This window comes from Pteropus medius, unplaced genomic scaffold (genome assembly GCF_902729225.1).
Source record: "Pteropus medius unplaced genomic scaffold, Ma_sr-lr_union100, whole genome shotgun sequence".
Lineage (NCBI taxonomy): Eukaryota > Metazoa > Chordata > Mammalia > Chiroptera > Pteropodidae > Pteropus > Pteropus medius.
In genome coordinates this window covers 57,262,343-57,279,214 of record NW_024344378.1, presented here as the reverse complement: position 1 = coordinate 57,279,214, position 16,872 = coordinate 57,262,343, and the positions used below count along the sequence as shown (strand labels likewise).

The 16,872-nt window shown below is 39.8% G+C and overlaps 1 pseudogene; it reads left to right on the top strand.

The window, feature by feature from the left end:
* The first annotated feature begins 16,620 nt into the window (after window positions 1-16,620).
* LOC120609732 (SH3 domain-binding glutamic acid-rich-like protein 3) overlaps window positions 16,621-16,872 on the top strand; it is a 411-nt pseudogene continuing 159 nt past the window's right edge.

The window sequence follows — 16,872 nt, the reverse complement described above, 5'->3', positions numbered from 1 at the left end:
CAACCCAAGCAAGAAATTATGGGAGTATATTTTCATAATCTTATAGACCTTTCCCAAACATTTCAAGAAAAACAAAGCCACAAAGGAGAATATAGACAGATTTGTCTACACTAAAATATAAATTTTATCTATGGAAAAATACAATAAACAATGTTAAAAGGCAAATGAAAAGCTTGGTAAAGTCATTGGTGACATGTATGCCAAACAGGAAGTTCATATTTAAATTTTAATGAAAACAAATGAAGATCCCAGTAGATATCAGGACAAAACACATAAAACAGCCAATTCATCAAAGAAATACAAATGGCCAATAGGATTCAAAAAGCACTGATGCTCTCTAATAAACAAAGATATGCACATTTTTGAAAAACAAGGAAGCTTAAAATTCTTCAGGAGTTTCCAGTTCTAGTAATGGTGGCTTGTATCAGACTAACCATCCTGATGATAACAATTATAAATTTTGGACAAAATATTTTAAAAAGCTAACTGTTTGAAAATATTTGAGAGCTACTATAAGCAGGCAGAAACTGGAGTGGATATGGTCCTTGAAAAAAGGGAAGAACATGAAGTGAGATCCCCATTTACCTAGTTTTTCTCCCTGAGGTCACTCCTCAGTGACTACAGTGCAAGACTGAGGTGGAGTAGTTGTGGGTGGAGTAGGTGTGGGCAGAGTGGGGGTGAAGACAGGTCTCAAGCAGAAAGAGGCCAACATACTGGACTGAAGAATCAAAGGTCAGGGCTTCAGAGCAACTGAAATTGAGCAGGAGAATCACAGAAAGAAGAGAGCAACAGAGTGAGAACCCCAAAATCTGTGTACAAACTCCTCTCAAATCTTTGACTGATTGACTCCTAAATTGCATGTGTATAGGGCAAGACTCTAAGGAATCCAGAGGAAAGCAAGAGCTGAACAGAAATTTCAACAGCTGTTTAATGCTAGGGAGACAAGAGTTTGGAGCTTAAATCCCATCAAGTTAGAAGAGCTTGGAAAACATTCCTGCTTTCCATTGAAACCTCGGAAATCACTTCATGCGAGTAAGTGCTAGGACTAAGGACAAAACTGACATAGACCTCCTCTAAAAAGTCTAAAACTAAGCCTCCATAGGATAAAAATATCTGCCTGTGATTTAATTTCCTCCAAAAACAAAATTTGACATTCGTAAGTGGAAAAAAATGGAATATAGAGTCTCTGAATTGTATCAACCACAATATTCAGAAGCCAAAAATTTTCCAGCTATGCTAAAAAGCAAGAAAATATGACTCATTATATAAAAGAAAATGGCCACTGGAAGCTGACCAACAGCTGATACAAATGTTGGAATTAGCAGCAAAGTATTTTAAAATAAATATTATAAATATGTTAAAGAATAAATATAAAAAAGTAAAGAGATGGGAATTCCAGGAGCAATATGAAAATTCTAAAAAAGAAACCCAATGAGAATCCTAAAACTAAAGATAAACAATATCTGAAATAAAAAAAAATTTTTGAAAAAGCCTAAAAGTAGATTGGACACTACAGAAGAAAGAATCATTGAACTTTAATACAGTCAATAAAAAATATCCAAACTGAAGAACAGAGAAAAAAGATCATAAAAAAAAGGAACAAAATTTCATGGACTTGATAAATTAAGGATGTATATTGTAATCCTTAGAGCAACTACTAAAAATATAGTACAAAGAGCTCTAAGTAAAATGCCGATAAAGGAGACAAAATACAATACAAAAAAAAAAATGCTCAGTTGACCCAAGAGAGAGGTGATACAAAGAATAAATAGGACAAATAAAAAACAAATAACAAGATGGAATAATTAAATTGAACCACATAAAAATCATACTAAAGAAAATTACTAAAGTAAAGGTTCCCACCACCAGAAAAAAATATTTATAACTATATGAGGTTATAGATGTTAACTAAACTTATTGTGAGAATCATATATATATATAAAAAATCATTATGCTGTATACCTTAAAGTAATATTGTTGTAGCCGCCAGCCCCCGAAAGACACATGGACCACCAGAAATCAGTGAGTTATAGGAAACATGCTCTTTATTCAGCCAGCTGGGTCTGCCAGGGGTACGCAGACTCCAAATTAAGCAGCCCCAAAATGTAGAGGTACAGGGCTTTTAAGCCCTAAATCCCATTCTCATTCTGTCTTAAACACAAAGGTCTATTTTTCTCCTATTCACTACCTGTCAACCCACTGGTCAGGTGTGCAAGCGGGGGTACAGAAGCAGAAAGCTTATTGTTAGAATGTTATGTTCCCATGGGCAATAGCCAAGCAGTAATTTTCCAGCCAGCACATTCCCCACTGGCCTTAGCGGAAAATCAAATCCTTGATTCTTCATGTGGAATTTGCTCATGGCCTTTATTTTGTAATACTAAAAGTTTAATAGAATTAATTCTCTTCCTTATATATGCAAACAAGAAATCGAGGAAACATGGGCCAAAAGTTAACAAGAAGGGGAGGAGGATTAAAGGTCCAGCTATAGGAGATAGAAGAGTTGTTAGCCATGGGGACTAATTGAACATCCTATGAAACCAGTTATCTGATTCTAGTCTTTGTTTTTCCCTGGCATTTAAATTTCTCTCTACTAGTCGTAAGCTCTCTCTAATTTCTCCAGAATTATTAGCATACACAATCCATCTTGTTCTAAGAAAAATAAATCTAAACCTCTTCTATTTTGGAGGACTACTTTTGCTAGTGAATCGACTTGAAGTTCTAGCCTGCTGAGCTCAGTAAAGTTTAAGGGAGTTCCTACCCCGACATAGTAAGGGGGTTTTTGGGTTTAGGCACAACCAGCAATCTTGTCCTATGTCTGAGATGATCTTATTTAAGACCTTGTGTATTGTCGTTAGCAAAGTTATTAATGCTCCTTCTGATTTTGGTTGTGGCTGGTCAAATGCCTGGGCTAAAGAGATAAAAAGGAAGAAACAAAGGGTTATGCTTATGTATGCTTGAGTCTTAGTCTTAAGGGCCCATCTTCCTGAGCTGTCCACTCTCATGCTGCCTTCACGTGAGAATGATGAATCCATGATGGGATGCTGTCTACTTTAACTGCAGTGGGCATTGTCAGGTAGACAGTGAAGGGTCCTTTCCATTTGGGTTCTAGTCCCTTGGAAGTGAACTTCCGGATCCACACAGAGTCCCCAGGCTGAAATTGATGGGGAAGTCTGTCCCCTGGGGCTGAGTGGGCAGCACGAACCCGGGACCAAATCTCCTTCTGTATACTTTGAAGGGCCTGTAAAGACTTAAGTAAGACAAGGTTACGCACTTCTGCCTTTTTCTCATCTTCTATTTTAGGTACTAAAGATGGGGGTTTTCCAAAGAAAATTTCACATGGGGTGAATCTATTAATATATGGAGTACACCTGGCTTGGAGAAGAGCAAAGGGGAGAAGTTCTACCCAGGTCCTACCAGTTTCTAATCCTAACTTGACTAATGTCTCTTTTAGGGTCTGATTCATTCCCTCTGCTTGGCCCGAACTTTGGGGCCGGTAGGCACAGTGGAGTTTCTATCGCAAATTTAGGTAGCTAGCCAATTGCTGTGATACCTTTGCTACAAAGGCTGTCCCGTCATCCGACCCTAAAGTTCCAGGGAGACCAAACGAGGGAGAATTTCTTGTAGTAGTTTCTTAGTGACTACTAAGGCAGTTTCTTTCCTGGTGGGGAAGGCCTCTACCCATCCTGAAAAGGTGTCTATAAAAACAAGTAAATATTTGTAGCCCCCCACAGTCAGGGTTACCTCAGTGAAATCGACTTGCCAGTGGTCCCCCAGATAAGTTCCTCTTTCCCTATGCCTAGGTTCTTCTATCTTCCCCTTCTTTGGATTAACTTGGGCACAAGCTGGGCATCGTGAGGCAATTTCCTCTGTGGTTCTTCTCCCTTCTGGAGCATCTTAGTTCGCCCTAGGTGTGTGGTCTGGTGTAGCTGGTGGGGGAGAGTCCTTCCAAGGGCCCGTGAGAGCCTGATTTTTCCATCTGGGGTCGTCCACCACCCCTGTTGGTTCCTAGTGGCTCCCTTGTCTTGAAAATATATGTTCTCTTCCGCCGTATAGGTTGGAGACAGAGGCAGTTCTAGGTAAGGGACAACAGTCAGTAGATGTGGTGGGGGCCCCACTGGCCTTGTGGCCACTGTTCTTGTCTCTGCATTGGCTCGTCGGTTTCCCTCAGCCTCAGGACTATTCCCTTTTTGATGCCCTTTACAAAGAACAATAGCAAGAGTCTTAGGCATCTATATGGCTTCAAGTAAGGCTAAGATCTCCCCCTTGTTCTTGATGTCCTTCCCAGCTGAAGTCAGAAGCCCTCTTTCCTTGTAGATGGCTCCATGTACATGTGTAACGGCAAAGGCGCATCGGCTGTCAGTGTATATTATGACTGCCTTATCCTTTCCCCATCTTAGTGCCTCAGTGAGGGCGATGAGTTCTGCCTTTTGAGCAGAAGTCCTATGGGAAAGAGCCTGTGACCAGATGGTGCCAGTTAGAGTTACGACCAATGCCCCAGCATACCTCTTTCCTTCTTGCATGAAGCTGCTCCCGTCCATGAGCAGAACTTCATCGGCCACAGGCAGAGGGGAGTCTTTGAGGTCTGGCCGCGAGGAACACACAGCATCAGTGAAAACTATGCAGTCATGAATGGGGGTCTCGGGATCTGGGTCTGGCAACAGATTGGCTGGGTTGATGACAGTAGCTTCAGATTTTAGCCATACGTTTGGGGTCATCCGGTGCCTCCCTGTTGTTGAACACCTTCTGGGCTATCTCAACAAGTTGGGACAGGTTCATCCCTGCAAAACCTTCTAATTTTTGCAATTTACACTGGATATCAGGGGCTGCCTGAGTAGCAAAGGCTATATTAATTGCCTGCTGGTTCTGGGGGCCTCAGGATCAATGGGGGTGTATACCCGGTACGCCTTGTTCAAGAAATGCTCCAAGGGATTCCTGAGGTCCCTCCTTGTATAACTTCAGTTACCTCAGAAAGATTAGTTGGCTGACGAGCAGCCATCCTAATTCCCCCAATTAGAATCTGGTGGTACCGATCCAATGCCATTCTCCCTGCCTGAGAATTGTGTTCTCAGTCTGGGCAGGTGGAGGGAAATTCCTCCTCAATCTGTTCCCCTGCTTCCTCGACTCTCCTCCCTCCCGCAGCTATCTTTTGTGTTTTAGTCCGAACAAGTCTGCGCTCTTCTGAGGTCAAGGGGATAACTAAAAGCTGTTGGCAATCGTCCCAGGTGGGGCGGTGAGTCTGAAAGACACTCTCTAAGAGTCCCATTAACGCTTGGGGTTTCTCAGAGAAAGGCGGATTCTGTACCTTCTGGTTGTACAGGTCACTAGTTGAGAATGGCATGTAAACCATAAAGGGCCTGTCTGTGTGATGCCCCTGGGATGGTGCTTCTCACAAGGGGAGGATGGCCGGGGTGGTGGTATTGGCTGGTGCCCCACCCAGAGCAGGAGCAGGAGGCCCATAGGGGTTACCTGCCCACGTCTGGGGAGGTGAGGCGATGCTATTTGGCCTCTGTTGTCCTGGATTATAGGGCGGGAGAAGGTCACTGCCCTCCGGTGGAGATTGGAGGACTGAGGGACTGGGCTGTCTTGGAGATTTAGTTGCTGCATGTTTCGGGGTACCCACAACTAAGACTCATGCCCCTAGAGAAAGGGCACACCGGCGGAGCCAAGGAGGGGGTATCTGAACAAGGTTTAACCATTGATTGATGTAGGGAAACGGATCGGGATGTCCCGGGTCTCCCGTGACAATCTTCCAAACATTCCTCACTAAACCCCTGTCAAAAGAACCCTCCAGAGACAAGTTTACATCAAAAGACGGCCACTCAACTTTACACAATGTTTTTAGTCTGCCTGGAAAAAACTTTATGCCATAGTCAGCTCCTTCTACAAACCCTTCTTTGAAATGTCACAGGAGACAACCCAAGGGTGTCTTCTGTGAACTCAGGCTTCCCCCCATCGCTTGCGCAGAAAACACAAAACACTCAGACAAGAACAATTACTGGGGTGTAGGTGGACCCAGAGAAGTCTGCTACCTACAACCTAGACAAGACCAGAGACAATAAACAGAACCCGACAACAGGGCACAGGAGGCGGCATCCCACGGCCTGGCTATAGTCCGGGAGATATGACTCTGCTTCCAGTCTCTTCACGGACCCCCACTGACTGGTCAACAGAAACAGGAAGGTACCTTTTATCCAGACACTGAGGCCTAGGAGATTCCAGATTCCCGTTGAGACCAGGAACAAAGAGCGTGTCCTAAATGTTGCATCCTTGACGATTGTACTGACCCGTCACAGCATTCAAGGGCCCTGGAATGTCTCAGGTTGGCCACCCCTTTGAATCCGTAACAGGGACAGCAACCGCTTCAGAGGCCGGTCCGGTCTTAGATCCCGGGCCACTCCCTGAGATCTCGCTGGGGCCTCCAAATGTTGTAGCCGCCAGCCCCCAAAAGACACACGGACCACCAGAAATCAGTGAGTTATAGGAAACATGCTCTTTATTCAGCCAGCTGGGTCTGCCAGGGGTACGCAGACCCCAAATTAAGCAGCCCCGAAATGTAGAGGTACAGGGTTTTTAAGCCCTAAATCCCATTCCTCATTCTGTCTTAAACACAAAGGTCTATTTTTCTCCTATTCACTACCTGTCAACCCACTGGTCAGGTGTGCAAGCGGGGTACAGAAGCAGAAAGCTTATTGTTAGAATGTTATGTTCCCATGGGTGATATAGCCTATGATCCCATGGGCAATAGCCAAGCAGTAATTTTCCAGCCAGCACAATATAATGTTATATGTCAATTATATCTCAGTAAAACTGAGGAAAATATTAAAAGACAAAGATTATCAAATTGGATAATAAAACAAAACACAAGTATCTGTTGCTTACATATAAGTTGAAAACAAAATGGAAAAGCTATACCTAAAAAAAAATAATTATAAAAGAGACTGATATGGTTATGCTATTGTCTAACAAATTGAATTTTAAGGCAAGGAATACTATCATAGATAAAGAGGGGCATTTCATTATCATTTTACCAATTTATTCCAATCAACTTTATTTGCAGTAGTATACCCACAGTTCTTTATTCTCATCTCCATCTATCTATCTACTTAATTTCTGGTACCCTGAACCCACCCAGCTTGGTGAGAGAATGCCATGAGTTGAATTATGTTTTCCCATCAAATCTATATGTTCAAGTTCTAACCCTCAGGACCTCAAAATGTGACTGTATTTGGAGATAGATTTTTAAAGAGGTATTAAGGTTAAACAAGGTCATTGGGCTGGATTCTAATCCAAAATGACTGGTATCCTTATAAGAAGAGGAGATTAGGACATAAAGAAAAGGAAAAGAAAGACTATATAAAAGATACAGGGAGAAGATGGTCGCATCTACAAGCCAAGGGAAAGGCCTCAGAATGAAACCAACACTGCCAAAATCTTGATCTTGAACTTCTAGCCTCTAGAACTGTGAGGAAACAAATTTTTGCTATTCAAACCATCCAGTCTGTGGTACTTTGTCACAGTAGTCCTGGAAAACCAATACAGAGAACAACACCTTTATTTTCTTCTTCTTGAGCCATTTCATCCAATTGAAAGGATTTACTGGTGATACCTAAACCCATTCAAATTTTCATGGTGGATGTGACAAGAATATTCTTGATTTGATCCTTGCCTAAAGGCCTAGTTCTAATAACACTTTTTGTTTAAAGGCATCTCAGTTTTATAGCTTATCAATTGAGGATGAGAAGCATTTGTCACTCTGAACCCTGGAACTCCCTGAATTTCTATACTCTTTCAATTCCCTTCTATTCCTGCTTATGATTATTATTAAAGTCCATTATTTTCTGCATACTTCTCTTTCTTGAAGTATTTTGTCATATATTTTGTCACACATGCTGTTAACATTTTGTTTTCTAGTCTCTTCTCCTGAAGCTACAAGCTTACTAGGTTCATTATCTACCTTCCAAGTAACGGTAGGTAGGTAATGGTTTTGACAAAGTACCAATGTAAATCAATTTTCTTGCCCCATCAATTGAACCTTAAGTCAATGTCAAAAAAAAATTAGGTTTTTGTTAAGATATACTTCATCTGGCAACATCAATTTCTGTATTAATCAAGGTATGCTAGATTATGTCAAAATCTTAATGACAAAATAACAAAGTTATTTCTTGTTCATGTTATATGTCTGTTGCTAGTTGCTGGGGTGCCTGCACTTTATACCTTCTCACTAGGATCTAGGCTGGTGGAGCAGTCATTTCAGACTGAAAAGTAGAAGTGTTGAAGAGAGTGACATATTGGCAGTTAGATGTTCTGGCCCTGAAGTGACACACATTGTCTGCTCATAGCTGATTGCCCAGAACTAGTCATGTTGTTCCCTACCCACCCACAAGGGGGCTAGGAAGTGCAAGCAACTAGGCGCTGTGGAAATATTTGGTCAACAGGATAATTCAACTGCATATAAACTATATAATCAAATATACTCTATGTCTGGTGAATAGAGGCCGAACTTTGGTAATGTTACAGCCCTTTGTAAGCCCATTACCAGGCCTAAGAGGACCATGACCATCTTTAACAGCACAAGTACATACTATGAACCTTTCTGCTGGTCTTCCACTAAGGACCTGTGATGGTTTGTTTGGAAGGACAAGGGGAGGCAGAATCTTCACAGGAAATGAGTCTGTCTTTCTGTAACTGGAAAAGCACTTTATGTAACCCAATGGATGACAACTCTTGATCAAAATGCCTCAAGTTTTACAACTTTTGTTCATCATGTATATTTAAATTTTTGAGATGTAAAAGAAATAGTTATGTGTGTGTTCATATACTTTATTAATTTACTTATATTTTAAACCATATTTAAACCATATTTCATAAAGCAATATTTCAATTTATAAATGTCATTTTTTCCATTCTGCATTTTGTGAAATAACCCGTGTTTTGATTACCCCTGGAGACTTCTGTTGAATCATCTAACAGGTTTCTTGAAAAACCCATTTCTTGAGAACAAAACTAAAAAGCCTTGAGAATTCTAATTCCCTACTTACCTTCAAAAGAGTGTGAAAGAAATAAGTTTTCAGATGGTGCACTTATCATAGGTGAAAATGGGGACCTGCTTGACCACTCTTTGGAGGTGTGAGGCTGGTGTAATATCAAGGGAACACCCAAAGCTGTCTACTAAATGGTGGAAAAAGCAAATGACTGACTTGTGACATGGTCACAACAGATTAGATTGCGGACAAAGAATTTAAAACTACTGCTTAGTGTTTTTAAAAAGGAGGGTAATTTTGATAGATTAAGAGAATTAAGAGTCATATCAACAGAATGCAATGTGTGACTCAAACAAATATTTAGAGATAATCAGGGAAATTTGATCCCTGACTGGATATTAAATGTTTTTAAGAAATGATCATTTAATTAATTAATTAATTAATTAATTTACTGTTCTCTCTTCTTTTTATTATATTTTACTTATTTATTTATTTATTTATTTTTATGGTGACATTGATTAACAAAATCTAGTAAGTTTCAGATGTACAATTTAATAGTAAGGCATATATATATTGCATTGTGTGTTCACTTCCCATAGTTAGATGTCTTTCTATCACTACATATTTGACCCCTTTTGCTCTACCTAACTCCCTCCTCCCTTCTCCCCTCCCACCATCTGGTAACCACTAGTCTATTGTCCATGTCTATAAGTCTCTAGTTTGTCCTGTTTGTTTGTTGTGTAGAGAATTCCCTCAATTTTTGTACATCTGGAAAGGTATTTATTTCTCCTTCATATCTGAAGGAGAGCTTTGCTGGATACATTATTCTTAGCTGGTAGTTCCTTTCATTTAATAATTTGAATATTTGATTCCACCCCTTTCAGACTCGTCAGATTTGTGCTGAAAAGTCCAACGATAATCTAATGGGTTTTATTTTATAGGTTACCATCTTCTTTTCCCTGGCTACCCTAAGAATTCTTTCTTTGTCATTGATTTTTGATAATTTTAATACAATGTGTCTTAGAGAAGTCCTTTTGGGGTTGAGATAATTGGGTGTTCTGTTGACTTCTTGAATTCCAAGCTCCAGCTCATTCCTTAGATTTGGGAAATTCTCGTCAACTATTTGTCTGAAAATGCTTTCTAATCCCTCCTCCTTTTCCTCCTCTTTGAGAATGCCCATTATTCTTGTTTCCTTTCCTGATGGTATCAGCTAGTTCTTGCATTTCTCTTTCATTATTTTTCATTCTTCAGTTTCTCTCTTCTTCTTTCTGACCTGTTTCTAGATTTCTGTCTTTGATACCACTGGTCCCTTCCTCCATTTGGTCAACTCTATTTCCCAAGCTTGTGATTTCATTTTTCATCTCTTTCAGTGTGTTCTTCATCTCCAGAAGTTCTATTTGGTTCTTTTTGAGGGTTTCAATCTCCTTGCTAAAGAACTCATTCTGCTCATCTAGTTATTTTTTCAATTCCTGGAATTGTTGATATGAACTATTTTGGATCTCACTGAGTTTTTTCAGAAGTACCATCCTGAATTCTCTGTCATTCAAATTGCATATTTCTATGTCTTTAAGCTTATTTCCTGGAGATTTTTCTCTTTCTTCCTGAACTCCCTTGTCACCTTAGTTGTTCATGGTGTTTAATGGACTATTTCCCCACATGGACATTAATGGAAGTATATTCTGCTTTTTTTTTTTCCTCCAGAAAGATTTATTATATAAAGGTCTCTCTTTAGCCTGTTGCAAAGAAGACGTTTTTCTTTTGGTTTCCAGTAGGTGGGATCTAAGCCTCTTGGAGCCCTGCTTTATATAAAGTCTTAATAATGCCTTTTTTTTCCCTTATAGATATTCAATCATGCTCACTACCCTCAGTCTCAGTCCCTGTCAGCATTAGCTACAGTTTTGGTACCATTTGCTCAGATTCCCCTGGGGCTCTGCAGTGTTTGGTCTTGTAAGATATGGAGGGAGTGGCCCTCTGGGTTAGGGGCTGGGAGCTGAAGCTCAACTTTGTGTTTTGCAACTTCAGCTGGTAATAGTCAAGTGTTGTTTCTCTACCATGCCCACTTCTCTGTTTTCCCCATTTCTCTACCTTCCTCACTTCTCTGCTTTCTGCCCTGTTCCTTGGGCACTGCCACTGTGCGGAGCTCACAGCTCTCTCAGGCAGAACTGTTCAGGGAACCTGCCGCATCTTCTCTCCTCCTCCTGCAGGGAGCTCTGGCTGTGAAAGGCAGCTTCTTTGTTTCTCTCAATCTACAACCCGACTCCCAGGGTTCTGACCTATGGTAGCTCTTATGCGCAGATCCCATGCTCAGACGTGCTGTTGTGTAGGTTGGGTGTTTTTTGCTGAGTTTTAGATGTTCAGTTTACTGTTTCAAGGGGAGAGATCTGGGGATATCTCTCACTCCATCATGTTTCTTGATTGTTTATTTTTAAAATGAGACAATGATATGATATTTATGTTAAAAGTGTTCTTTTCTTACAGATACACAGTGTCTAGAATTTACTTTAAAATAACTGAGCAAAAAAATGAAATAAAATAAAAAATAAATAAAGTAATATAAAATAACCCAGCATCAGGGGTTGGGTAGGAAACTGTAGGGAGTGGGGCAGCGGGGAATGAAAAGGAAACAAGATTGGCTACACTTGATCATTGGTCAATCTGGGGAATACATACTTGGGGGCAGGATTATACCATTCTCTCTATTTTTAAGTATGACTTCCTCTACATTAAAAAAAAAAATAAAACAAATAAAATTAAATGTTTGCAAAAGTTTGTTTTTCAAACTCTGGTAATTTAGAGAATACTCTAAAGGACTTGTAGTTGGTTGGCTAATCGAGCAAAAGCGAGCACTCATGCTGGAAAGTGGCCTACCAGCCTTGAAAATTCTGTGTGCCATGGGTATTGTCAATGTTTTAAAGAACAAAAAGAGAACAAGTGTCAGTCTGGAAAGTCAGTTAAGTAGACTTTAGTTAAGAGAGCTGCTATTAAAAAAAGATAAAAAGCTGCCATTGTATTTTTGAGGAAATAATGTATTACCTTTTCTGTGGTAACAAACATCCCCCTTACCCTAATCTCAGTGACTTACAATAGTATACATTTTCATTCACATTGCATGTTGGTGTTTGTGAACCAGCAGTGGTGGCTCTGCTTCTCATTCCAGGACTAGCTGGAGGAGCAACCCCTATTTTGGACGGGCCACTCTTATGGCAAAGGGAAACAAGTAAGAGAGAGAGGCGAATCATCTAGTGGCTCTTAAAGTTTCTGCTCGACTGTGGTATATATTACTCCTGCTCACATTCCAGTGGCCAAAGCAAGTGTCATTTTACCAGTGGGGTGAGGAAGTACACTCTTCCTTTGGGAAGGCACTACTAATTACACGTATAATCCTTTTACAGGGAAGAGGGCAATCGTTGAATCAATAATCCAGTTGTCTGCATATTCTAAGATGTTAACTATTGCTGCAGTAGAGTGTAGAAATATTGCTGTTATATTTCCATTCTCACAATTTCCATTCTCACAATATAATTTTTATAATTCAAGATCTATTCTACTAGGGTGAATTATAGTGTTCATTATCTGGCCTGTAATATATTGGAGAGATTTGCCAGCTACGAAAATCACACCATTCACTTTCATCGATCAATCTATTTGCTTGATTTGTTTTTGACAGAGCCCAGAATGCTTTGCCTTCACCTTTACTGCATTTATGACTGAACCTTGAACACTTATGAGCATTAATGAAAATATATATATGAATGGGGTTGACATGTACTAGATATTCATAAAGAATTCTGAATTATGCGCTATTTATGTTTATAAAATTTCCATCAAAACATAATAAAAATATATGGTTTTATTTATAGTCTTTTATTTTGTAGTTCACTTTTTGCTACAAAAAGAATACAACTTCTTTTTAGGAAGTTACAAAAATATATAAAAGCAAAAATCGGAGGTGGGGAGAATGGCGTAGACTATAGAGGCTCTGTTCATTCCTCTGGCGACCAAATCAAAGTTGTGATGGAAACAAGGAGCAAGCAGTAAGAAAAAATTGCCTGAGATCTAGATGAACAAGCCATACAATTAGGAGGAAATCCAAGAAATCACCCTGCAATGACAAAAGGTAGGATGGGGCGAAGATGTGGGGCTGCCTGGTCTCGAGTGGCTGAGTGAGACCCAGGCTGCTGCAGTGGCAGAAGCCTCTTAAAGGGGCTGCGTCTGCAAGCAGATTTTAGAGGTGATGGACCTGCTTGCTCTGAGGACCGTGCCGATTCAACTGCACGCAGGGAGTACCTGGGACTTACATATAGGAAGGCATTGTTAGAGTGAGAGCCGAGGTGAGATTCGCTCTGTACAGAAGTGCCAGCAGTATCCTGTTCTCTGTTGAGCCCAACCCCCTACCAGTGCACGGACACAGTGCTGGCATAGCCAAGCTGTCATCAAATTGGATAACAGATTGCTCTGTCCAGAGGATTCCCTGAAACTCCCCCTCCCCCAACTTTCAGCCCTACCCAAGCCACATCCAGGTGTATCCTCAGTGAGTCGGGTGCTCATTGCTGAGCAACACCTAGACTCACACTGGAAGCAGTTGGCCTTGATTTCTGGTGTGGCATTTTGAGGCAACTATAAGCACAGCATCTGTGAATTGCTTGCTGAATCTTAACAGGTGGCCCCAGAGGGGCACAGGCTTGGGTTAAGTTTGGTCTGCAGCTGAACTCCTCTCAGGACTGTGCCACTGGACATCTACTTCACAAATCCTCACTAATAAGACCAGAAGACTTAGGAGCTTTGCTTAGTACATAGAAACAGACACAGAAAGGCTGCCAAAATGGGAAGGCAAAGAAGCAGAAACCGTATGAGAGAACAGAACAGAGATCCAGATATAATGGAGTCAAATAATCTAACAGATGCAGAGTTCAAAACACTGGTTATAAAGGTGCTCAATGAACTTTTGGGAAGTGTAGATATATTCAGTGAGAACTTCAACAAAGAAATAAAAAACATAAAAATGGAAATGGAAATTATAAAAGAGAACCAGTATGAAATGAAGAACACATTATGTGAGATGAGAAGTATATTAAATGGAATAAACAAAAGAATAAACAAAGTGAATTAAAAAAAGGATCAAATGCCCTATCTAGAGGATGGGAAAGCCAAGGACACGCAATCAGAATGGCAAGAGATAAGATGCCAAGACTATAAAAATAATTTAAGGAGCATATTGGACACTATTAAGGGTCAAAATATCTGTCTGATCGGCATACCTGAAGGAAAACAAGATGTTGAACAGTTGTTTGAAGAAATGATGATGGAAAACTGGTGAAGGAAATGGACGTAAAACCCCAAGAAGCTCAGAGAATTCCAAAAAATAGGGATCTAAAGAGGCCCACACCAAGACACATCATAATTAAAATTCCAAAGGTTAAATACAAAGAAAGAATATTAAAAGCAGCAAGAGAAAAGCAGATAGTTACTTACAAGGGAACATTCATACGACTGGCAGCTGATTTCTCAAAAGAAACCATGCAAGACAGAAGGGGTTGGCACAAGATATTCAATGCGATGAAGACCCAGGATCTACAACCAAGGATCTTTATCCAACAAAGCTATCATTTAGAGTCGAAGCACAGATAAAGAGCTTCCCAGACAAAAATGAGCTAAAGGAATTTATCACCACCAAGCCAGTATTACAGGAAATGTTGGAGGGACTTCTTTAAGAAGAAAAAGCATGTATCAAAAATAGGAATCAAGAATGGTAACAACTACATTCCTATCAACAAGTACCTCAAATAGAAAAGAATTAAGTGCTCCAACTAAAAGATAGAGTGGATGAATGGAAAGGAAGACAAGACCTCTACATGTTGCCTGTAAGAGACTCACTTCAGATTAAAAGACACATACAGACTAAAAGGAAGGAGAGGAAAAAGATATTGCTTTGATGGACCTAGAAGGTATTTAAGTCAGATAGAGAAAGATAAACACTACATGGTTTCACTTATACGCGGAATCTAAGGAATAAAAAGAACAAACTAATCAAAAACAGACTAACAAAAACAGTGGACAATTTGGTGATGGACAGAGGGGGGTTGGGGGGCTGGAGGAATGGGGTGAAGGGTTAAAGAAGTACAAATTAGTAGCTGATGATGGTCACGGGGATGGGGAGCATGGCACAGGGAATGCAGTTAGCATTAATATGTTAGCTAGGTGGGCGATCAGGGGAGGGCGGGAGCAATTGGGGGCATTGTTTTATGAACTATATAGATGTCTAACCAAATATACTTGAAACTAATTAAGATAAATACATTTTTTTTTTAAAAAGTGAAAACCAATGAACAAAATCACTATCTCACTACTCAAGATAACCATTAACCTCAAGATAACCACTGTTAGCATTTTTGTGGATACATTTTCAGTGATATTTCTACCACATGTAAATATAGAAAAAGTGATCCTATTGTAACTGACTAGTTTCACTTATCAATATGATGTGACTATTTCTCTATGCCATTAGGTATTATCCTACATTATTAATGGCTACACAATATCTCATACTATGGGAGCAGCATAATTTATTTAACTGGTTCTCTACTATCAATAATTCTATTATAAATTTCTTATAAATAAATAATGTCAAACATTCACAATTAATTATAGACCACCTTTCTAGGATCAGAAATTCTGGAGCAAATGGTTATGAACAATTTTAAGGGCCACATATTGAATTATATTTTTTAAAAAAACACTCAAAATCACTGTATTTTTGGAAACTAACATATGATTGTGGATCATCTGTGCTATCAGTCTTCCTGCATTCATCAGTCCTCTAGAGAAGAACCCAGATATTACCCAAATTTAAACTAAGTAAAGAACTCTCACGTCCAGAAATAATGAACTGAATAATTCAGAATTAATCTTCCACTGAAGACAACTAAAAAAATTCATATGAAATATAAAAAGTTTCTTCCTAAAAACATTAAAAAGCTGACAGGTAGTCAGGAATTACCTTGCCAATTATTGGCAAAGGGAAATATCCCAGAGAAGGTGAAAATCCAGAAAGGAAATCTCAGTATTTGGGCCATTTTGGTCAATCAGAAGAGGTAGCTTAAAGGCTGAGGAAGCTAGTGAAATGTAAGCTAAAATTTAGGGTTTTCCAAGGTGGAGGCAACTCTGGAAAACCACCCCATGATCAGGATTGTAATCCTAATTGCCTGCATCCCACAATTACAAGTAAACTGTAAGTAACTCTCTCCTGTATTTCAGCTCAGTTTCAAGTAATCTGGATGATTTAGAAAAATCTGAAGCACCGAAAATGAGTAAAGTAGTCCTGGATTGCTAATGCCCCTATACATTTGCAAAGGTAAATAAAAATTTTTTCTGTAAGGAGATGATATCCTTCTCTTAAAATTACTCCAATAAATTTTTCAAGTACAATTTCCCCATACAATCAAAAATAATCAGACATAGGAAGAAATAAAATAAGAATAACAAGAGTCAGAATGAACAATAGATGATAGAAAGAGACCCACAGACACTGCAGATAGTGGAATTATTAGACATAAATGGGGCGGGGAGAACTATCTTACTATGGTCATGGGGATAAAAACTGAACTTAAAAATTTTAGTAAAAAAATTAGAAACTAAAAAAAAATTAACAGCTGCCAGTCCATCTGTCAGTTCACCTGCAGCATGAATGATCTTCACGTCTACAACCCATCGGTCACTGGCTCCAGCGCAATTAAGTCCCAGCAGAGCAAGGTGACCCACATCTTGGATGGGAAGCTCATCCAGAGCCAGCTAGTGGACATCTCCCAGGATAACACCCTGCGGGATGAGATGTGAGCCTTGGCAGGCAACACCACAGCCACCCCACCCTAGATTGTCAATGGGGACCAGTACA